The following is a 25124-nucleotide window of genomic DNA, read 5'->3' as shown; positions in this document are numbered from 1 at the left end:
ATAAACCAAAAAAGGAAGAAAAGGAAAGGACTTGATGATGGTAAAAACATCTGTCTAAAGAGAGAGCTTTAGCAAAAAAAAAAAAAGAAAGAAAGAAAAAAAACACAAATTACTAGGAATCATGCAGTTACTAGATTTGAAAGATAAAAATTTAATTTTGTTCACTAATTAGCTTTACCAGGAGAAATTCCAGAAAAGTAAAATACAGTTCACTCCCTCTAGACAATAAGAAAAAGTGAATGAAGAATAAAATGCCAGAAGATAAATCAAATTTAGCACTTAATACATTCAATCAATAAATAAAAAAAAAAACAAAAAACAAAAAACACTGACTGGCATCAAGCACCATACCATGAACTACATTAAAAAAAGGGTATTTACTTATCTATAAGGAATTTACATTCTATGTTAGACGATAAGTGCACATATCAGTATAAAACATACAAAATAAATATGGAATAATTTCAGGGAGAAGCACTAGCTGAATTTTCCTGTTAAAAAAGTAAAAGAATCAAAGAATAAATTTTAAAGTGATCAAGATGCTGTTTGTGGGAAATATCTTTAATGAAAAACACTAATAGATTACAATTTAGAAGTTGATCTAAAATACATTCATCAACTGAGAATTCAAAATAAGCAAAAGTAGCAGCAACCGCATTAAGGTAGCAGAAAAACATTTTTAAAGGGCAGAAAGTTTTTTCTTTTTTTTCTTTGACATTTTATTTTTTTAATTAATTAATTTATTTTTAGTTTTCAGCATTCATTTTCATAAGATTTTGAGTTTTAAATTTTCTCCCCCTCCCCAAGAGAGCATGCAATCTGATAATGGTTCTACCTACACATTCATATTAAACATATTTTCACATTAGTCATGTTGTAAAAGAAGAATTAGAACCAATGGGAGGAACCACAAGAAAGAAGAAACAAAACAAAACAGAGAGAGAGAGCAAATAGTATGCTTTGATCTGCATTCAAATTCCATAGTTCTTTCTCTGAATGTGGATAGTATCTTCCATCATGAGTCTTTTGGAGTTGTCTTAGATCCCTGCATTGCTGAGAAGAGTTAAGTCTATCAAAGTCAGTCATTGCACAATGTAGCTGTTACTGTGTACAATGTTCTCCTGGTTCTGCTCGCTTCACTCAGCATCAGTTCATATTAGTCTTTTCCAGGTGTTTCTGAAGTCATCCTGCTCATCATTTCTTATAGCACAATAGTATTCCATTACATTCATATGCCACAACTTGTTCAGCCATTCCCCAACTGATGGGCATCCCCTCAATTTCCAATTCTTGGCCATCCCAAAAAGAGCTGCTATAAATATTTTTTTGTACATGTGGGTCCTTTTCCCATTTTTATGATCTCTTTGGGATACAGACCTAGAAGGGGTATTATTGCTGGGTCAAAGGATCTGCATAGTTTTATAGCCCTTTGGGCATAGTTCCTGATTGCTTTCCAGAATGGCTGGATCAGTTCACAACTCTACCAACAATGCATTAGTGTTCCAATTTTCCCACATCTTCTCCAACATTTATCATTTTCCTGTTTTGTCATGCTATCCAATCTGATAGGTGTGATGTGGTAAGGGGCAGAAAGTTATTACAGAACTCATTTTCTTTCCCTCTAAAACTTGCCCCACTCCTCCCTTCCTTATTACTGTAGAGGGCAATACTACCCTCTCAGACCCTCAGGTTTACAATCTAGGTGTCATTCTTGACTCCTCATGATCTCTCAACAAACCCCCCATATCCAAGCTGTTCCCAAAACCTGTTGATTTCATCTTTGTAGCAACTCTCCAATTACCCTCTTTTCTCCTTTGATACTTCCACCACTCTAATACAAGCTTCATCACATCTCACCTTGATTATTGCAATAGCTTGCTGGTGGGTCTGATTGCCTCTAGTCTTTCCTCACTCTAATCAATTCTCCATTCAGCCACTAAAGCGATTTTCCTGAAACTCAGGTCCAATCATCACACCTTCCCCCACACCCCACCTCCCATACACACAAACACACACTCAAAATCGAATGGCTTCACTATTGCCTCTAGGAGCAAATACAAAATGTTCTCTTTGTCATTTAAAACTTTTCATAACCTAACCTCCTCCTACCTTTCCAGTTTTCTTATCCCTTACCCCCTACACCCCCTTCACCCTCCCCACACCCCACCAACATGTTCTCTTCAATCCAGTGACAATGGCCTCCTGGGAACTCCGTGAACAAAAATCTCCATCTCTCTGCTCTTTATCTCATTATCTCTGGCTATCCACCATGCCTGGAAAACTCACCCTCCTCTACTCTGACTACTGACCACTCTTGGCTTCCTTTAAGTCCCAACTAAAATCCTATCTTCTACAGGAAGCCTTCCCGAACCTCTTTTAATTCTAGTGCCTTCCTTCACTTATTTCCTACTGATCCTACATACAGTTTGCTTTGTACATATTTGTTTACATGTTGTCACTCCCATTAGACTGTAAGCTCCTTGAGGGCAGAGACTGTCTTTTGTCCCTCTTTTTTTATCCCCAGTGCTTAGCACAGTGCCTGGCACATAGTAGACGCTTAATAAATGTTTAGTGATTGACTGAATGATTTTCAAAAAGTGCTGAAAGGCAAGTTGAATAATCAATATTTAACAATATATAATTTAAACACACCAAATAATACCACAGTTAAATTCATAAAGAAAAGCAGCAAGGAATGGAAGAAATAGCAATGAACCTGGGATCACTAGATATCTGAATTCAAATTCTGTCTCTGATACATAATATCTGTGTGACCTCGATTAAGTCATTTAGCCTCACTACGCCTCAGTTTTCTATAAAATGGAGACAACGTCTATAGGTATTAGGGTGAGCATCAAATTAAATTATGGATATCATTTATCAAATCCTAAAGTGATACATAAATGTCATATTATTATAAAAGAAAAACTTGTTTTGTAAAAATAGATAAAATATAATAGAAAATTACTTCAAAAATCCATTATCAGAATATGATGAATCTAGTAAAAAAAAAATTGGATATGAAGAAATCACAGCTACAAACTGTTTAAATAAGCTAAAAGAGAGGCAGAGCCAAGCTGACAGAATAGCAGGAAGAAGCTTCCTTTTCTCTTCCAACAAAGCTAAAAAACATAAGACCAAATCCTGATGGGAAAATCCAAGAAGCAGTCATAGCGAGTCCCTTGTCCAGCCCAGGTTCACAAAGGGAGACAGACCTATGGACTTTGGGGACTGGGTTCAAATCAAAGCACTGCAGCCTAAAAGAGAGGTTGTACACACGAATAGATCTATGACCCAGACACACCAAGACCCACATGCAAGGTGCAGGAACAAGGGCCAACTGGAAGCTCTGTTACCCACTAGTCAGTTCTGGATCACAAAACTAATCACAAGCAGATCAACTAGAAAACCTGTACTTAAGGGTGGTTTTTCATTCCAAGGTAAAGAAAGCTCTCTGGTCCTAGGAAGTATAAGGGAAGAATTTCAGAAACGAGCAGAAGCAACGAGGAAGCTTGGACTGCAAGAGCACAATGGGATCTCAGTTCCAGCTTCCAGCCCAGTCTGAAGCCTGCAAAGGAATAATAATACTGTGCAAGAATCTCAGACCAAAGAGGAGCAAAAGATTCTGTCACTTCAAAGTAGCAGAGTTTCCAGCTGTCTGAGAAGGACTGAGGAGCTCAGTAGCAGTCTGTTGCTTAGAACCACCACTCCCAGATTAAGCACATGCCGAATTAGGGGAGATAGTAACAATATCCCAATGATCAGACTTCATCCTGGATCAGAACATGTTGGAAGCAGTAAGAACTTGTAGGTATCCAATCTGAGTTGTCCCTGAGGGCCTGAAATAACACACTTAATACCCTTAAAAAAGCAGCAACAGGAACCAACCTACACTTTCCTTCCACGTATATGAAGAACCTGACCCTAACAAAGTCCAAAGTCAAAAGGAGGTGAGAAAAATGAACAAAAAAGAATACTACTACTGTTAAACCAAAAAAAACTGTTCTGATATGAGGGACACTCAAAAAACAAACCAAGAAGAAAAGAATGACTCCCAAACAATGATTAAGCAAGGACTCAAAGAAAAATACAGCTAGGTACAAATTCAACTAGAATTCTTTGAAGAGATGAAGACAGAATCTTTAAAAGTTTTAAAATAGAATAGATTGAGAGCACAAAAGGTGGGAGAGGGGAAATGGAACACAAATGAGAGCTATGAAAGAAAGAATTGGAAAAGAAATTAACATCTTAGCTCAAAGAAACATAAACCTTGCTCAAGGAACAAACTTCCTGAAAACTAGAATGGACCAAATAGAAACCAATGGCTCTGTGAGACAACAAAAAATATTAAAACAAAGTCATAAGGCTGGGGAAAAAAAAAGAAAGAAAGGAAAACTGTAAGGTATTTCAAGGAAAAACAGCTAACTTGAAAATCATTGGATTGGGAGGGACAAGTTGAAAGGAGAGAAAGAACAGAATAAATAGGGGTGAGAGGAATAAGATGGAGGGAAATACAGTTAGCAACAGTAACTGTGAAAAAAATTCTGAAATAAGTGTCTCTGATAAAGGCTTCATTTCTCAAACATATGGAGAACTGAGTCAAATTTATAAAAATAAGAGCCATCCCCCGACTGATAAATGATCAAAAGATATAATCATTTTTCAGATGAAGTAATCAAAGCTATCTATAACCATATGAAAAATATTCTAACTCACTATTTATTGGAGAAATGCAAATTAAAATAATTCTGATGTACTACCTCATACCTATTAGATTATTTAATAGGACAGAAAAAGTAAATGACAAATGTTGGAGGAGATGTGGAAAAAATGAGACATTCGTGCACTGCTGGTGGAGTTATGAACTGATTCAACCATTCGGTAGAGCAATTTGGAACTAAGCCCAAAGAACTATAAAACCATGCATACCCTTTGACCTAGCAATACCATGACTAGGTCTGTATCCCAAAAGAGATTAAAAACAAAAAAGGAAAAGGACCTATATGTACAAAAATATTTATAGCCGCTCTTTTCTGGTGGTAAATAATTAGAAATTGAGGGGATATGTTCTGCATGACTACACATGTAAAAAAAAAGTTGGATTGCTTGAAAGCTATGATTCTTCCCCCCCCGCCGCCAAAAAACAGCATAGACATTTTAAGAAATCTTACAGGAAAACTGGCCACATCTCTTAGAACCGAAGTATAAAGTAGAAAAAGAAAGAATCCTCTGGTTACCTCCTTGAAAGAACCCCAAAATGAAAATCCTTAGGAACATTACAGACAAAATCCAGAGCTTCCATCCAGAAAACAAGAATTCAAGTATTGAGGAGACTCCGTCAGGTTCACATAGGATTTAGGAGGCACCACTATAAAACAGTGGAGAGCTCAGAACATCTTTCACAAGGCAAAGGATACAAGCTTAGAACCAAAAATTATTTAACCAGCAAAACTGACTATAATGCTACAGGGGAAAAATAATGGACCTTTAAGGAAATATAGGACGTCCAAGCATTCCTGATGAAAAGACCATAGCTGTGACAACACTCTGAAGTTCAAATACATGTTATGAGAAACATAAAAAGGTAAACACAAATGAACAATGATAAAAGACTAACATGGAGAAATGATACATACGTTCCCTTCTCTATCCTATCATAATCACCAAGGGTCCAAGAAAGTATCTGATTAAGCAGAAAGCCTGAAAAAGGTTCTCTTATATCTTAATAATCTCATAGAAAGAATAGAAAGAAAAGGGAAGACAAATACACTTGGGGGAGAGGTGAGGAAAGGAAAGGAAGGTTAGGGAAAATTATCTCATGTAACTGGTATAAAAATAGAAGCCTATATGAACAAGGAGAAAGGGGGAATAGCTGACAATTGCACCTCACTCTCATCTTCACTGATCAAAGGAGAGAAAAAAACATATACACACAGATAGTTGGACAAAGAAACATATTTCATTCAGCAGGGAAAGATGGAAAGGAAGTATTAGGAGAGATTATTCTAAACAAAACAAAGTGTTAGTAAGGATGTACAAAAATATTTATAACTCTTTGAGGTGACACAGAATTGGAATCTGAAGATCAACTGAGCTCAAGAAAACATTATTTTAAAAAATAAACCCCATTTGAACCACGAAATGGTGACCTTTACAAAGATCACGGTAAAATCATATTCACAGAAATAAAGACAGATTGGAATAAACTAGAGAAAAGTTCAATGCTTTTGTATCAATAATCTCTTAATGAATTTGCAGATTTAAAGCAATGTCAATCAAAATATAAAATGTCTTTTCAATAGAACTATAATAACTATTAAAAATGAAAGAGAGGCTCCACACTTTGCAGTCATAAAGAACTAGATAGAAGCCTTATTTCTGATATAAATCTATTAGTTCTGTGACTAAACCACTCAAAGTCCCATGGAACCCTCTTAGACTATAGATTACAAAATGGTTCTGATCTATGTGCTTAGCACAGTTCTTGACACATGACAGATATTTAATAAATGTTTGTTGATCTGTCTTCAACTGATAGAAAGAATTTCCTGTGCATTCTCTTCAATAAGGAAACTACTGGTTCAGACCAAAAAAGAAAAAAATTATAAAGAAACATATGAAAAAACAAAACAAATATTGAGAATTAAATCTATCAGGAAAGTAAATAAAGATGGAATTGTTCTCCAAAGCTTTTAAATATATTAATATGCTGTGATGAACAATGTGAAGAGCCTGATGTAGCCAAGAAACCCTGTGTTCAAGTCCCCTCTGACACAGACTAGCTTCGTGTGGCCCTGGGCAAGTTACATCACTTGGCAGTCCTCTTGGCAACTCTCTGAAAAATATAATTTGCTGAGAAGGTGTCAATGTACATTGGTAGAGTTCCTTCTCTGGACTCTGTACCAATGAAATCAAGACAATGATTTGATTACCTATGTCTTACTATTCTTACAGAAAAGATGGAAAGGTGATGACTAAATGATAATACAATTAGATGAATTCAGAGCCAACTGAATAGCTAGGCACAAAAAAAAGTCAGTTTAATGCTAACTTGCCTGGAAGTGTTCAATCAACTAACCCAGGGATCTGTCTTGGCCCTATGCTATTTAATTTATCAATAACTTCAATAAAGGCACAGACAGCAAAGTGATCAAATATGGAGATGACAAATTTAGGAAGAATAGCTAACACAGAGGTTAAAAAACTAAGATCTAAAAAGATCTTGTCAGACCATTAGGCTGAATTCTAATAAAATAAAATTCAAAAGAAATAAATAGAAAATCTTAAACTTGGATTCAAAAAATCAACTTCTTATAAGTGCAACACCAGACATCGACTGGTCCAAGAAAGATATAAGAGGTCTGAGATACTGCAAATTCAATATGAGTCAAAATTCTAATGTGCCAGCCTTTTTAAAAAGCTAATGTCATATAAATAATTTCCAAGAATAAGGAAATGACAGTTCCTCTTTAATCTGCCCTGGTCAAAATAAATGTGTAATACTGTATTCAGTTCTGGTCACCACAGTTTTAAGATGGATATTGATAAGTTGCAGAACATTCAGAGGAGGACAAGTAAGATGGCAAAAGGCCTCAAGACTGGTGACAAACTGAAGGAAATAAGGATATTTAGCCTGGAGAACAGAAGACTCAGAACACTCAAAGGCATTATCTTAACAACTGACAAAAAAAATCAATATCTATCTTCAAATACTTGAAGGTTTGTCATGTGGAACATAGATTAGACTTGCTCTTTTTGGCAGAACCATTTGCAAGGGGCAGCAGTTGCAAAAAGGCTTGATGAAAGGAAAAATCATTAGAGCTATTCAAAAATGAAAAAGGCTGCCTTAGGAGGTAAGGAGTTTCCTCTTATTAAAGGTCTTCAAGCAGAGACTGTATGACCATTGCTCAAGTCTGTTAGAGTAAGAATTCCTTTTCAGTATGATCTGGATTAGATCACAGCTGAGGTCCCTTTCAACTCTAAATTCTGTGATTCTTTGAAGATACTAAATGAATTCTCAATCCACAATACATAAAATGGTCAAAGGATATGAACAGATGGTTTTCAAAAGAGAAAATACAAAATGTTAATAACTTCAAAAAATGAGCAACCTCAACAACAATAAAACATTCAAAATGCAACTTTGAGGTATCATCTAATACCCATCAAATTAGCAAAAATACTTAAAAAGCAATGAAAGGGCCTTGAGGTCCATGAGGAAGTATGACTAAGAAAAGTATTTCAGATTGGAGAACAGAGAGATAAATAGATTTCCCCTAAAAAAAGAAACCTATATGGGTTGGGGAAAAGGGTAGCCTGGCTTCTATTTATTCAAGAGATTTTTGATTTTAAAAGAATGCAATGAAAAGCTTCATGAAAGGCTCAATAGGCACTATCACCTGTTCCTGGAAGTTCCCAGGCAAGTGGTACCAGAGGTCCCTAGAAGTAACAGTCAAGACCCTGAAGAACAGAGTGGTTGACTAGAGAGTAAGTTTCATGTCCCCAGACCAGAAAAAGGTCAGTGACAAAGCAGGAACCAAAAAAGCAGTCCAAGCTAGTTCTCCTGTTCTTGGGAACTAATGGCCACTTCCCCCTACCCTTTAGGTAAATGGACCACCAGATGGAAATGTATTGATGCTGTTCATTCCTGCTGTTCCAACCAATGGAGAAGGAAAATTCAGGGTTACAGAAGGAACAACTAATAAGCTGCAGTGGACCTACTATACATATAAATTTATGTTCAAGTGTAAATAGCTGTAATGGTTTGGTTATTATTTTAAGTGCATATTAATTTTTCAGAACATTTGGAGGCATGATATTAACAATGGACAAAAAGATTCTAAAACCATCATATGGATTACAGAAAACTGTCAATTTTCACTCTCTCCTCCTGTCCCTCAAACCCTGACAAAGAAGTGGTCCTCCTTGCCAAATCCAACCCCTCTACATGTCTACCTGATTCTATTCCCTTTCATCTTCTCCAGCAGATTTTATCCTCAATCATCCTCCTCTTTCAAATCTTCAACCTCTCCTTATCAACTGATTCCTTTTCTATAGTCTTCAAAAATGTCCTCAGGCTCCCTCAGTCTTTAAAAAACAAAAACAAAAAAACCTTCACTAGACCTTTTAATTCACTCAAGCTATCATCCTATATTACCACTACTTTTCTCAGTCAATATCCTTAAAAAGTTGTCTACACTTACAGCCTTCACTTCCTCTCCTCTCTCACCTCAATCCTTCACAGTCGGGCTTCCTACCTTATCACTCAACTGAAATTACTCTCCATAGGTACTAACTGGCCTCTTAATTGCTAAATATGATAGGGTATTATCCCCCCTCAATCCTCAATGTATCTGCTGCATTTGACATTGCTGACCACCCAGATACTCTTTACTATCTGGGTTTTCATGACACTACTCTCTCGGTCTGCCTCCCACCTATCTGACTGTGGTCTCAGTCTCCTTTGTTAGCTCATCATCCGCGTCAGAGGTTTCAAACACATGACCCTTAGGCCACACGTATCCCACAACACTCCCAACAAAAGTGACCTAAACCAAATAATATACAATTGGTAAACATATAACAAAATAAATAAAAATACAATATGATATAATAAATATTACATTTCAGAACTCAGTCAATATGCAGCCCTCAGGAATCCTCAACTGCAGTTTAGTGGCCCTGTTTCTCTTTGAGTTTGACAGCACTGATCCACCTCATACCCCTAAAATACAGGTGTTCTCCAAGGTTCTATCCTGGAATCTCCTCTCTTCTCCCTCCATAATCTCCCTCAGTAATCTCATAAGCTTCAATGAATTTAACTGTTCATTCTATACATATGACCATCAGATTTTGGTCCCTGATCAACAAACACTTATTGGACATTTCAAACTATATGCCTAAGAGACATCTTAAATCAACATATTATTCCACCCCACCCCCCAATTTTCTCCTCTTCCAAAATTCCATATTTCTGTCAAATGCATCATCATTCGAATATCTTAGTTTCATAATTTTGACACTATCCTCAAATTTCTCACTCTCTCTTCCCCCCATATCTGGTCAGCTGACAAATATTGCCTTTTGTACCTTTACAACATCTCTTGCTTCTCTCCACTCACCCATTTACCACCTTAGTTCAATCCTCTCACTAAGATTATTGCAAATGCCTCCTAATTCCTACCTCAAGTCTCTCACTACTTCAGCCCATCCTATACATAGCTGCCAAACTGATTATCCTTAAGCTTGGATATAACCATGTGATTTCCCTTCTTACACAACTCCAGTGGCTTCTTTTGCAACTAGGATAATATATAAACTCTTTCCTTAAGTTTTGAAAGTCCTGTATAACCTGACTCCAGTCTATCTTTCCAGCTTTACTGGGCATAACTCTCTTCACACTCTGAAAGCCATGCCTAGAATGCATTCTCTCCCTACCTCCATTTTACACAGTCCTTCCCCTGAACTCAATATATTTCCTCTAAACACCCCTACCCCTTCCAAACTTCCCTCTTGCTATCAAGAGTAGTACCATCCTTTTCCAGTCACCCAAGCTCACAACCTAGGTGTCATCCTTGACTCCTTATTCTCTTTCACTCAGATAACCAACCTGTTGCCAAAGCCTGTTGGTTTTTACCTTTATGACATCTTTCCTATATGCCCCTTCTCTCTTCTCTACCACTGCCAGCCCTAGTTCAGAACCTCATCACCTCACACCAAGACTACTGCAATAGCTAAGCATTCATTGGTCTTCCTGGATCAAGCCAACCCCTACTCCACTCTATCCTCCACTCACTGTCAAACTAATCTTCATAAAGCACAGATCTGACTATGTCACACACACACCCCTCCACTGCCCTCAAAAACTACATGTCTATCACCTCCAGAACCAAATATAATTCCTCAGTTTGGCATTCAAAGCCCTTAACAAACTCCCTCCCCTTGTCTTTTCAGTCTTCTTACATCATACTCTATTCCATAGCCCTACATACTTTGGGCTACAATGACATTGGCTTCCTTGAAGTTCCTTACACAAGATAACTCCATTTTGAGACTCTGGAATTTTCGCTGGCTATTCACCATATCTGGAATAATCTCTTTCCCCATCTCTACCTCCTGGATTTCTTGCCTTGCTTCAAGTTCCAGGTAAAATTCCAGCTTCTATGAGAAGCCTGTCTTGATCCTTCTTAATGCTAATGTCTTCCCTCTATTGATTATCTCCACTTTATCCTGTATATATCTTTTTTTTTTCACCTTGTTGCTTCCATGTTGTCTCTCTCATTAGACTGTGAACTCCTGAGAACTGGTTCTGTCTTTTGCCTTTCTTTCTATCCCCAGAGCTTAACGCAGTACCTGGCACATAACAGATATTTAATAAATGCTTATTGACTGACTTTAAGATAAAGCTCAGGCAACATCTTCTGCATGAAGCCTTTCCTGATATCCCCTAATCACTAGTGCCCTTCCTCCTAAACTACCTTGTATTTAACTACTTTGAATATATGCGTTTGTGTATATACACATAATATGTATATATATAACATATTTATAAAACTATGTATGCATTCAGTTTATATTTATGCTGTATTTATTTTTATATGTACTTGTCTCTCCCATTATAATATAAGCTCATTGTGTACAGGAACTGTTTCTTTCTTTGTACTTCTATTCCCTACCCTCTCCAAACCTGCTGCCCAGCACAGTGCCTAAAACTTAGCAGGTACTTAATACCTGTTGTCTGACTGTTACAGATCATTCCATCAGTGTCCTGTACCTTGAACAAGTGAGCAATTCATAAATGTCTGTATAAGTATTACATATTATAAACAGAAATGTTAAATGAGACTATGAACACACAGAAAAATTCCTAACAAGCTTAGTCTTCTTTATTTCAATAGAATAATCAGAAATGAATGTATGCACATGAAAGAATCACTTTCTGACTTATTATCAAAGTTTAATAATATTTAAACAAAATAATAAACAAAATAAATAATATTTTTATCCATTTATATATTAAAAAAAGATGACAACATCACGCACTTTCTCTACCACCCTCATCCCATCCCTCCTCTTCCTCTAAGCCCATTGTCTCAGGGAAATCAATTTGATTGTAAAAATCAATTCTGGTTTGCTGTAACAGGAAAATCATGATCTACAGGTATATAGAAGTTAAAGTGCTGGACTTTGGAGGCAGGAATGCCTACGTTCAAATCCTGCCTCAGACACTTAATAGCTGTGTAACCATGAGAGGTTATTTAATTGTTCTCAGTCTGAGTTTCCTCATCTGTAAAATGGTAATGACAGCACCTGCCTCACAGGGCAGTTTTAAGGTCAAATAAGAAAATATTCAAAGTGCTTTGAAAACTTTAATGCACTATATAAAGTTAGTTATTATTAACTGAAAAAGATCAAAAGGTCACTGTACTGTTTTCTTTGCCAAAATTATTATAGATATTTGAATGGTATAGTTGTTCAATAAATGAAACAGCATGAGCTTTCCCAAAAACCTACTGTATTTCTTCACATTTTACAGACCAGAGGAAAAAAAGCATTCCTCTGTATAAGGCTTAGTTCCCACAAGGAGAAGAACAGGGAAGGGATATATTCAGAAATAAAGATTAAATAAAAAAAAACAGAAATACATAAAATATTTTAAATATACTCAATGATGAAAAAATCAAAATAGAGTTTCTATGACTTCACAAGGACCAGAGTTTCACAGAATAAAAGTGCATGGAGGGAATACTCACATCAATGACACCACAGATATATTAAAACTATAATTATTTAAACAAATAGCATTCCTTGTAAGGATAATTACTCCCTCACTTAACTTAGAATTACTTAATTTCAAAAGAAAAATTCCTATTAAATTCTTATTTTAATTTTATAAAAATGTTTTACCTTCATCACCAGGTTGATTGCAAGATGACTAACTTTTTGGCCATAATTATCAAAGATTATCTTCCTAAATTATAGGGATGTTTCCATCTGCATTGGAGAAAAGGGTGTCCACACTAAGAGAATCACAGACTCCTGAAGCACTAAAGTGTTGTACGCTAAATGCAGTAGTTACTCAAAACTTATGGGTTACTTTCTTTTTGCCAAGAATTTATTCTATCTTTAAGCTAAAAGCTCACAAATTTCCCCACGTTTTGGAAATCAATTCTTTCCTTAATTCCATGTCTCTCTCCTACAGTTTCACTACATTCATATCCTTCATCCTTTAAACCTAACCTCCTTTAACTCACTACAGCACTTCAACCAACCCTCAGTAATTACACTTAATATACTCTCTCCACCTTCTTGAGTCTATTCTGGGAAAAACTGACTTTCTATACCTCCTCACCCTGTGAGTCTGTCTAACTGCAAACCATCTCCAGGACTATGGGTCTAGACCCAGGTACATCTAAAGGTGGTTCCTCATAGCGAGTCCCAGGAAGTTTATAGAGAATCTTTAAGAGCCTTAATAACTGTGGGACTGAACCAATGTTTGGATCCACTGTAAAACAAAAAAATTCCCAGGTAAATCTCAGAACCATCCTAGTAATTAAAAATATACATAAAACATGCAGCTAAAACAGATTTTCTGCTCTTTTAAGTCAGAGTACAGTATATTCCCTAAGTCTTAAGTGGGAAAAAAAAAGCCTAGCTTCAAAGATGGGAGGGTAACTCAACAAAATACGTCTCCTGTACAATGTGATCTATTATACTGAAGTAAATATATCTTCCGGGCAGTAGGGCTAAAAACTAAGTATAGGTAAAATTGAAGCAGATTTTAAAAATCAATCATTATTTCCCTTTATCCCTATCCAACATAAATGCTTATGTCAACCACAAAGATAAAGTGAAAATTAAGAACCAGTGCTAGAAGTTAGAGGATGTAGTATAGTGGAAAGATGACAATCTGGAGTCAGAAGATCCTATTCAAGTCCTGAGTCTTCCACTTACCAGCAGTGGGACCTAGGCAAAGTTATTTGCCCTTTCATGAGTATCAGTTTTCTCACCTACAAAATTAGGAGGTTGAATTAGATAACCTCTTAATCCTATTATCTTATGAGGTCAAAAGGCAGGGGGGAAAGGAGAGAATTCTGTAAGGCTAATCAGTGAGAGCTGACATATTTACTTATAGTATATAAAGTATATAAAGCGGAGAATGATTTAAAACTTTCCAACATATTTTATATCAAATATAATTCTATTTAGTACAAAGCTAAAAGCTTATTATGAATCATAGATCTACAGCCAGAAGCAATCTTGCGTCATTTAGTCTAACCTCCTTCCTAGTTCTGATCCTTACTTTCTGGACTTGAAAATCATGCCCCTGCTGTTCTCTCATCTTGAAACTTCCTTCAGTGCCTGGAGCCTTCTCACCCTGGAACATCCAACCACCTACCTCACTTCACCCTAGAATATATTGCGTTTCACTTCCACCAGGCCCACTTTCATCAGGCCTATCTATTTCTTCCATGATGAGTTACTTCCTTAGCCTCCACTTTGTGGAGGGGAGCCTTCATTCCCCTCTTGGCTCCACTCTTCCTGATTTCAAGCCATGTACTGTATCCACTACACCATCTAGCTACTTCTTTTTAAAAACCAACTTTGTAAAGCATATTAGAAAATATAATATCTTTTAAATAAAATAGTACAAATTCAATTTTTTCTCTATCACATGAGGAACATGATTTTTATCTGGTAACCAGTCTTTCAAGCCACAGGATTTCCTGAGGTTGTGTTATTTTGCCACAGCCCTACAATCAATGACATCTAACTTCCCATGACACACTAAGAGGAAATAACAAAGAACTTATTTACTAATTCAACATCAGTGTGGTATATTCTATTCAACAATCACTTACTTAGCACTTCCTATGTGAAAAGCACTATAATAGGTGCTAAGGATACAAAGATAAAAACCAAAACCAGTCACCATTCTCAAAGAATTTATATTCTTCAGGGAAATACAACCTGTCAATTAATAAAAACATCATAATTCGAGGAGGAGGAGAACACTAACAAAGCTGAGTAAAAAAATTATATGCTTGAAACTCAAAGGATGACATGATGTGACCTTGAGCAAGTCTTTATTTCCTTAGGCCTCAGTCTCCTCAAACATAAAAAAGTAGGCTGAACTGGAAGACCTCTGAGGTTACTTACAACTCTAGATTTATGATCTAATGTACGAGAGGGATCACAGAAGGCTTCCTGAAGAAAGCGGCACATGAAATGAACTGTGAAGGGAGATAAGGATCCAAGCAGTAAAAGTAAAGAGGAAACACAATCCAGGAATGAGAGACATTACTAGTAGTAAGTATATAAAGGAAGTGCAGAATGAAAGTACAATAATGTGAAATATGGTAAGCCACAGATTGTGAAAGGCTTCAACTACTAAGCTAAGGAATTTAAATCCTGTCCTGTGGGAAAATGGAGCCAATGAAGATTCTTGAACAGGCAAGAGAAAAATGGACAGACCAATTTTTTTAGTAAGACTATTTTAACAGCTATGTGAAGGGTGAAAGCAAGACCACTAATTAGAAGGCCATTTCATAGTCTGAACAAGAGATGATGGAAGGTGGCAGGGTAAGTGAAAAATGGATAGTTGTATCATGGTGTTCAAATTCTTGAATACCACACCAGGGATAGAAAGCTCCTTACTTCTTAAAGCAGGATATTCTTATTAGAACATTTCAAGTTTTTAGTCTTGTCTTCTAAGTCTCCCCCTTCCAACTCTAACTCCCATTTATACGAATGTAATCTCCTCAAGGAAAGGGACTAAGTTGCTTGCTTTTGTATATATTTTCAGCACTCAATATAGTGCCTAGCACATAGTAAACACATAATAAATGCTCACGCCTTCATTCTTGCCAATGAAATTAGTAGGGATCCAAAATCTTAAGGCTTAGAGGGAATTATGCTGATTTATTTGATGTAAAATATGAGAAAAATCAAGTTAGTCATACAAGGTAAAATAAAAATAATTTTCTCTATTATTTAAATGACCAAAAAGAAACTCTCAGAGAGTACTCTAACACTAACATTCCAACAAATTAATTTTTTTTTTTCCTTTTTAGGCAATTGGGGTTAAGCGACTTGCTTAAGTCACTTAAGCAGGTGTCACACAGCTAGTAAGTGTCAGTGTTTGGTCTGAGGTCAAATTTGAACTCAGGTCCTCCTGACTTCAGGGCCGATACTCTATCCACTGTGCCACCTAGCTGTCCCTACTAACAAATTAATTTTTATCATTATGAAGGTGATTCATACTGGACTTAGAGTCAGTAAAGCCTACATTCAAATCCTATCTCAGACACTTGCTAATAATTGTGTTACACTACTTGGCAAAGTCACTTAAACCTCTATATGCCTCAGTTTTCTTGTCTGCAAAAAGGGAAAGTTGAACTTGATGGCCTCCTAGTATTTCCAGCTCTAAATCTATGATCCTATCATATTATCATTTGGAGTAATAAAGCAGAAGGCTAAATAACATAAATCCCATGTACAATCAACTTTAATATGCAACAGAAATGCACATTCATGCAGATACACAGACATGCCCATAACTACACAGGATGTTTACCATCTGGTACTTCACCAGATCCCTTCCTGGCTATACCCTATCATCAACTGGAAATCCAGATAAATGCTGAAAGAAAAAGAGCTCAAAATGATTCATAAATATGCTAATACACAGTAATCCATAAGTATACTGATACAAAATTTGCATATAAATAATTGATTGAATAGAAAACATTGAGCTGTAGAGACAGACCTTATAGCTCATCTGGTTCAACCCTTCATTTTACAGATACAATATCTGAGGCTCAGAAGATTAAATAACTTGCCAAAGGTCACACAAGTAGTAAAATAGAATTCAAACCAAGGTGTTCTGGTTAAATCCAAACTTACCTCTTCTTCTGCCCCTCCAAAAAAAATTTTTCTTAATACAGTTGGAGCCCATCAAATAGATGGCATTGCCTTAACAGTAACTGAATTATAAAGGCCTCTAGGATCTCTTCCATTTTTATCAAAGGGAATGCTAAACCTCTCCTTTCAATGATGTCCTTTAGTAAAAATTTAAAAGGCAATTTATTTTTTAACAAAATGTTCCCTAAGATAGAGCTTCATCCATTAGAGTGTTAACTCTAAGACCTGACTGTATGATGGAAGTGATCTTTTTTTTTAAAAATATACATGAAATATACATTTTAATACTATTGTATTATAGTATTATACTATAGGCCATATAATGGTTCCTAAAGCAAGATAATAACTTTTGTTTTGCAATGAATATTATAAACATTAACCTTCTTTTAGTCCTAGCCATGTTCCTTTCCCTATTATCACAGGATTGAATGAGGCCTTGCCTTCCAACTATAAAAATCAGACTGATCTAGTAACCCCCTGCCCTGATTATTCCCTGACTGGCACTTGACTCCTTTGACTTTCTTCCTTGATTCAAGAGCTTTGGGATTCCAAAACTGAGACCAAAAATGAGAAGTGGGATGGGAGGGTATTGGGGATAGGGGGTGGGAGGAGGGAGGAGGGGGTGTACTAGATGAAAAAATCTGATAACCACTACAGAGCGAGCACTCAGTGATACCATAAAAATGAAATGTATTATACTTTAACAAACAGGAAACAACTAATTACTGATAAAGAAATCATTCCCAAATCAGCTATTTGTATAGACAACTGATAGCTGGAGTAACATCAAAAGTAATACAGAGCTATAAGATATACAATTAAAATAGCTCCAATGTGACCTATTAACATGAGTTACTGATACCAAAAGATGAAATATAGATAGATAAGAAGATACCAACAATTATTATAGCAATTTCATACAGAATTTTAATCAATGTCAATCAGTTGCTATAAAAGGAACCAAAAGAATGTAAAAATTGCCTTAATAAGCTGATGTGATTTTATTGCCAAATGGAGAGTTACAGGAAGCAAAGGGCAACACTGATTTAGCCTGCACATAAAATTTTACAGAAAAAAGACAGCAAAAGATTATGAGTAGTATCAGCTCACAAAGAAAACAAATAAAGCCAGTTTAAAGAAAGCATGGTTAGAGAACTAATCCAGCAAAGTTTTCATGAGAACAGATAATTTAAAAAGACCTTCCCTCTTATCAACAACCAATCAACAAGCATTTATTAAGTAAGCACTTACTATGCACCAGACACTCTTTGAGGTGATGAGAATACAAAGACAAAAGCAAAACACAATCCTACGCCCACAAGGAATTTATGTTCTAATGGGGAAAATAACATACACATATATAAGTATATACAAAACAGATACAAGGTGATCAAAAAGGCACTACTAGCAACTGAGAGGACCAGGAAAGGTCTCCTAAAGGTGGTACTTGAGATGAACCCTGAGGGAAACCAGAAGTAGAGGTAGGAAGAGAGTGCATCCTAGACAGAGTGTTATACATAGTTACACATGGTCATTGTATCAAGTGTTTTTGCTCAATTATTTTTCTTTATCACATAAGATGGTCCAATTGGTGGGAGGAAGGGAGGCAAAAAGGAGGCATGTCCAGAAATTACTGGAAATGACAAAAGAAAATCAATAAAACTTATTTTTATATTATTATTTTTATACATGTTCCCTCAGATAGTCTCTCCTAAACCAAGTGCTGAGTGAACAAAAGGAAAGTTGATATATATACTTAAATTCAACTGCAAATAATCCTACATTAATCCTAGATTAACTACTATATGATCTAATTGCTCTGTTCCAGTTAACTTCGTTATAAATGCTAGTGTTATCTCCCAGCTAAGGCTTCTTTCTTCTGATTCCTCTCCCCAAGATGTCAGTGCTCCACGCACCCACACTCCACCCATGTTACCATTCATTTACTTACCTGTACATATATTTCCTTCCCATTCTCATACAATTCAAGTTTTTTAATGATAGGAATTGCTGCATTACCCTAGCACATGGTACCAGAAACATTAAGTAGTTGCTTAATAATGTATGTTGAATTTAATTGAATTATTCAAAATTTATACTGAGAGATAGGAGAAATGGCAGTTTGTACTTGTCTAGTTCATAAAATGCAATTTGACATTTTGAATTGTATTTTATCTATCTCAACACAAATTCTCCATTTTTTAACATAGCTCCAACCTCACTGTCCAGGTTATGACTTTTGTATTCTCCTTCCTGTACTTCATGTTCTGGCTAAGGTGATTAATTTTTTGGCAACTATGACATTTCATCTCTATGCATTAAAACAATCTATCCCCTCTACTAGAAATGCACTTCTCACCCTCTTCTCCCCACTTCTAGCATCCTTTATTTTTCCTTCAAGTCTTGCTCATTTGGCTACTTTTCCATAAAGCCTTCCCAGACTTACACTCTACTGTTATGCCATCCCCTTCTTCAATTTCCATTGTTTTTTCTTATCTGTGCTGTTGTTGTTCAGTCATTTTTCAGTTGTGTCTGACTCTTCCTGACCCCATTTGGGGTTTTCTTGGCAAACACACCAAAATAGTTTGCCATTTCCTTCTCCAGTTCATTTTACAGATAAGGAACTCATGCAAACAGGGTTGAGTGACTTGCCCAGGGTCACACAGCTAATAAGTGTCTGAGACCAGATCTGAACTCAGGAAGGTAAGTCTTTCTGACTCCAGGCCTGGCACTCTATCCACTGTACCACCTGGCTGCCCCTCTTATGTGTACCTGTTTTATTTCACAATGAAAAAAGCTCCTTGAGAATAAGGACAATTTCATATTGATACCTTTGCATCTAGTATGCCTCAAACATAGTACACATGGTTAAATTTTATAATTGGGTTAAGTTGAATCTTAGAACTGAATCTAGTGGGTGTCAGATTCTTTAGAAGAGTTGGGTAGAAGAGTTTCCTAAGTAATACGTAATTTGGGCCTCTACTAGAGTCCTACTCTTTTTAACTTGTTCCACATAATCACAGAACTTTACTGTTTGGAAGACTTTCAGCAGCCAATTCTAGCCCAACTATTAACAGAAAAAATAAAATGCCTCTGTTATATACCTGACAAAGTTTCCAGCCTCTGCTTGAAATCTTCCAATAAGAGGTTTCAGAACCCATTTTCTCCCAGTCAGTCCATTTCACTTTGGGGCAATTCTAAATTCTTTGGAAGTTGTTTTTTTTTCCTTTTTCCTTAACATCAGATCAAAATTTTATTGAATGAACCAGGTATGTTTTACAGTCTTTCAGGACTAGAGATGAAAAAAGGTGATTGTGAAGAGCAGAACCTTCACTTGTCAAGCAGTATGTGGAACTGGAATTAGAATTCCATTGAAATGTATATTAGCAGTGTGCATGAAACATATCTTTCTTACTTCCATTCAGTATATATAAATTAACATTTTTACAGCTAAAGGGTCAATGACCTCTGAAAGCCAAACAGCACAAAAAACACTTTGTAAGCATTTTTCTTTGTTGCATTATCAGTAGTGATAAATAATTCATGGACTATCCATAAAATGTGTGTTTTTCTCTATAGCTAAGAACCTGGCATATACCTAGTGGGTGCTTAATAAATGCTGGTTGACTTAAAATGTAATAATTGATTATTTCCTTTTTCCACATGGAGTCATAACAATTTAATCTACAAAATATTACTTAAAATATCACTTCTTCAAAGTCCATTGCTCTAGAAGAGCTTCTACTGTATTTCCCAAAATTTGCCATTCTTCATTTATTTTCCACATTTCACTTTGCATAGACTATGAAACAAGAGCACAGGCACTCAAAACAACAGGGATTGTATTCCAAAAAGTTCCTTTTTAAAATTAATTTGTAACCCAGAAAATATTTGCTCATTAAAACAATGTTATAAATGTTAGTTGTAACCCCGTCAGCTGGTGAAAAAGTCTATGTACGCTTTAGTGTGCCCAAATTACAAATGTAACTGCCATTCACATTTAAACTTTGTCTAAATCAATTAGATAACTGTAAAGTCTCTCCAATCCTTAATTAACTCAGACACAAAGATCTCTACCATGGCCTTCGTGTTATTTGTCCTTCATTCTTGAATAGGATCATGACATCAGGAAGGTGGTGCCATGACTTCAAAATTACTTGGATTTAAGTGAGGAAGGGCTGTGCAAAGTCACCAGCCTCACTTTCTTCTCCACAGCCATCTGGGTCCAGTAGAAAGATACAGATCATGATAACTGGAGATGGCCCCTGATGCAGTGGGAGACCTTGGCCTTGTGAAGGGAATTCTGATTTTTATAATAATTGGTATGATATGTGTATGAATATACTAATAGATTAGATTTTTCAGAATTGCCTCTCTTGAGAGAGAGCTCACAATGCAGTTTGAACTGATCAAACTTTGACAAGGCTCATAATCCTGAACCTGTGTACCTGAAGTGAAGCAAATCAAAGACTGTAGAACCTGTTCTGTCACAGAACGCTGGTCCTGTGACCCAAGACTTGAGCAATACTGCTCCCAGGATCCCAGAATTGTTGTACTGTCTTCCATTTGTGGTTTTTTCATGGGGAACCACTCTGGCCCTGGGAATGATTGTTTGTAATCCACCTTCCCCTCTTCCTTCCTACTTGTGATTTGTGTATATAATCTCTGTCTTCATTACAGGAAGGTGGAATTCTGATCAGAATTCCTGAATTGCAAATCTATTCTTCATAATGAAACTATTTAATTAAATCACCACCTGATTACTGGCTCTTTGTCTCTGGCCAGCTATTCTGTCATTCTCAGGTTAGAGACTGGCTCAGTAAAATCCTATTAACAAGATCATGACCCTGCCTTCTTCCCTAGACACCCTGGTCACATTGTTCCTGATCATAACTGGAATTATTAAAAACAAAACAAATTAAAATAAATAAATATAAATTCATAAGGTAAAAACCTTTAAGGAAACCAAGACATTGGATTTAATCTTTTAATTCTGAACAACCAAAGCATTTCACTTTTTATATAATCTAATGTAAAGCTAATGAAATTAGTTAAAAAGCCTATTTAACAGAGACAGGGAAAACAAGTCATTCAGCTACCTGGGACACAAATCAAAATGGAGAATCACAGAACAAAATCACAGGACCTCTACTAACTGAGAAACAAATTTAAAGGTTCTTCCTCCTTTTGTCATTTAAAATGGCTTCTGGAATTATGATTATAAGGAACTTTCAGGCATCTGAAAATGTCTAAAGAGCCTTCATCTTGTACTTAAAGTTAAAAATCTATCCTGGGACAGAATCAAAACAATTAAAAACTACTACCCACTACATATTTATTGTTTGTGTACATGTGTAAGAAATTTTTTTCATTTCCACAAAAGTCACATGAAACCTAAGGAATACAATCTAAGGGTTAGGTAGAAGTTGAACAACGGAAGCCATAAAATAGAACTGGTAGGTGAATAGACTAACCAGTGAAAACTAGTTCTGAGGTTAGGTATAGATTAACATATCCACATACCAAGCAAAAGGGGTGTTAGCAGACCCAAATAAGGGCAAAAGTAAATAATAGCCTGGGTGTCCGAATTGTGGGGAGTGGGCCATGTAAACAGGGGCAGGTATGGTAACAGGGAAATTAGGTGCTTTGGATAGGCTATAACTTCTGTAGTACTCAGCCAATGGGGAAACAGGAGAGGGAAATCTGAATCATGAACAGGGAATAAAAAGCTGTGTCTTAAACATGTACCCACATGTGGAACATTCAGCCTTGCTAGGTTGTTAATAAAAGTTCTTCTTGGTTCAACAATGGTTTCATGGAATTCTAGGTAAGACTTTTTGCTGCTTACAAATGGGGGGGGGGGAATCATCCAGAATCCCAGCATCCTGAATGAGGAGAGGCCATTATCAAAGGACAGGAGGATGTATCCTGTTGATTAACGGTCCCATAAATCCCTGATGGGCGTCCAAGTTCATGGGCTGTTCAAGATTCTAGGACCAAGTTAATGAGTGAAGCCATTGCTAAACCAGGAACAAAAAGGGGAAAGGGAAAGTAGGCATGCGGCAACCAAGCAACTCTGTGCACAGACCAAAATAAAAGAGGACTATTAAGTATTTTGCCTTAGTGGTGTATCTTATTGGGGTCCAGAGACTAAGTGTATGTGTGACTGAGACGTACTAGAGGAGTATGAAGTGAATGTGAAGTCCAGATCTGCAGTTCTGCCGATCCTGTGAGGGGCACAGCCAGAGAAAGACGAAGTGAAAGCACACCAGAGCACAAGAGTTCTCAGACAAATGAGTAAGAGGGGGAATAAGCAAAGGTGCCAGGGAAACCAGGGGGAAATAAGGAGACCCCTGTGAACATTCCTCCAGATAGTCCCTTAGGGAGGATATTAAAATACTGGGAAGATACAACCTGTACCAGACAGAAAGATAAGAAAATGATCTGCGCTGGTGTCATTTAACTGAAGATAGCCTAAAAAGCCAACAAGAAAATTTCATTTGTTTGCACTGTCTTGTCCAGCTGTTTCTGTCTCGGTGTGTGTGTTTGTAAAATGGTTCATGTTTGTGGTGAAAGATGTAAAACGAAGCTCTGTAATTAGAAAGAGAACATTGGGAAAGAACTCCCACCTTACGCTTTCAGTGAGAGATTAAGATTTTGGCGGGGGGGGAAGGGGGGGAGTCCCAACACTGGCCAAGTTGTGATTCCAGAATAAAATTAGACAATGAGTAATGGAATCCAAAAGCAGGGACAGACTCTCTCAGAAGTTAGTGGAAGGTGTAGCAAGCAGCTTTTATTGATAAGGATCTAAAGCATGCAGCCCAGGATAGTGAGGAGCTGTGAGAGGGAGGAACTGGGGATTTGAGTTCAAGTTTGGTCAGGTCTCAGGGCTGGAGTTTGTACTTTGTGTTTAAATTGAATCTAGAGAACTGTCTTTGTACCCTTCCTGCCAATAGATCTGATATCACTGCATTGTGTTTAAAACTGCAAAAACAAGGTTTTTCTATCTTTTAAGCATTAATATTATAAAAGCTATTTGTGAAGGGTATGGGGAAAATACAGCTCTCTTGATTTGTAAATTGTTAGGCATTAACTTCCTCCAGATTCTAATAGAGTGAAGAGAAGCAGGACCAAAAGTGAGGTGAGTATGATTTTAATTTAGAACATAAAGGAAAGTGGAGGTAGTCTGAGTAATGGGTTTGAAAGAACAGGAAAGAGGAATAAAGGTTTGAGCAAAAATATGATGGGTAGGAAAAAAATTGGTTTGGGAATAGATGGAGGTGGGGTGGCCAGCAGCAAGCCATGTGCTCTAAGCTCCTCCCCCTCCCACTCTTGGTTAGTTGTTCTGGGTGCCTTTTTGCCAGCTTCACATGGTTTTTCTTTGCCTGGGCCAAACTCTTAGCTGACTGGAGTGATTACAGGTAATTTTAAGCTGTAAAACTTATATGCATCAACCTGAAACTCTGAGGAAGGTGAAATGCTTAGGGTAGTTTTTTATCTTATAGGCCTCAAGGGGAAGACTTTTCAGCTCTCTTAAGGAAGTAAGTTGTTCAGAGCCAGGAATTGTTATCACATGTCTTTTTAAGGGAATATATGAATTTGTGGAGAATATTTCCTTTCAAAGGGCCAAGAGTATTAGATTTAAAAATAGAGATTTTTTAAATGTTTATCATTAGCGATTATAAATCCAGATTTGATTTGATTTAAGTTTGTTTACCTCAGTATACTGTTCTGTAAAGTGGACAATAGTGGAACTCACTTCCCAGGGATGTTGTAACGATCACATGACTGTAAAATGACTGGCATATGGTAGACATGACATTATTGTTATCTCTCTAAATTAATGTAATTGTTTAAAGTACCAAAAGTAATAAGATCAATAATTTCTATATGTGATAGTCTGAAAATGCGATTGGTGCCATCTGAAGTTTACTGATTGTGTTTTTAAATTGTATTGTATTTCTAAAATTCTCTTACATTGTAAAAACTTAAGAGACCCTGATATTTGGGGGGGTTATACTTATACAGAAGTTTCAAAAGGATATAGTTTTAGAAGTTTTTATGGGGGTTAAAGATCAGAGACAGATCAAGGAAGGATTTTATGACATGGGATAAAGGGAATAAAGGAAATTCTTTATGGTTTAAGGATTTAAAAGACAGGACATGAGGGCACACGTTAAAAATTAAAGAATGGGGTAACA

The 25124-nt window shown here is 36.5% G+C and overlaps 1 protein-coding gene and 1 pseudogene across 2 annotated transcripts in view; both read right to left on the bottom strand.

Moving 5' to 3' along the window:
* LOC114049605 (serine/threonine-protein kinase MRCK alpha) overlaps window positions 1–25124 on the bottom strand; it is a 410500-nt gene that overhangs the window by 338612 nt on the left and 46764 nt on the right. The gene's annotated exons all lie outside the window — the stretch shown is intronic.
* On the bottom strand, window positions 16925–17060 carry LOC114050274 (annotated as a pseudogene).

This window comes from Vombatus ursinus, unplaced genomic scaffold (genome assembly GCF_900497805.2).
Source record: "Vombatus ursinus unplaced genomic scaffold, bare-nosed wombat genome assembly UNPS02014798.1, whole genome shotgun sequence".
NCBI lineage: Eukaryota > Metazoa > Chordata > Mammalia > Diprotodontia > Vombatidae > Vombatus > Vombatus ursinus.
Note: the sequence above shows the minus strand (reverse complement) of the source record. Positions and strands in the feature narration are given on the sequence as shown.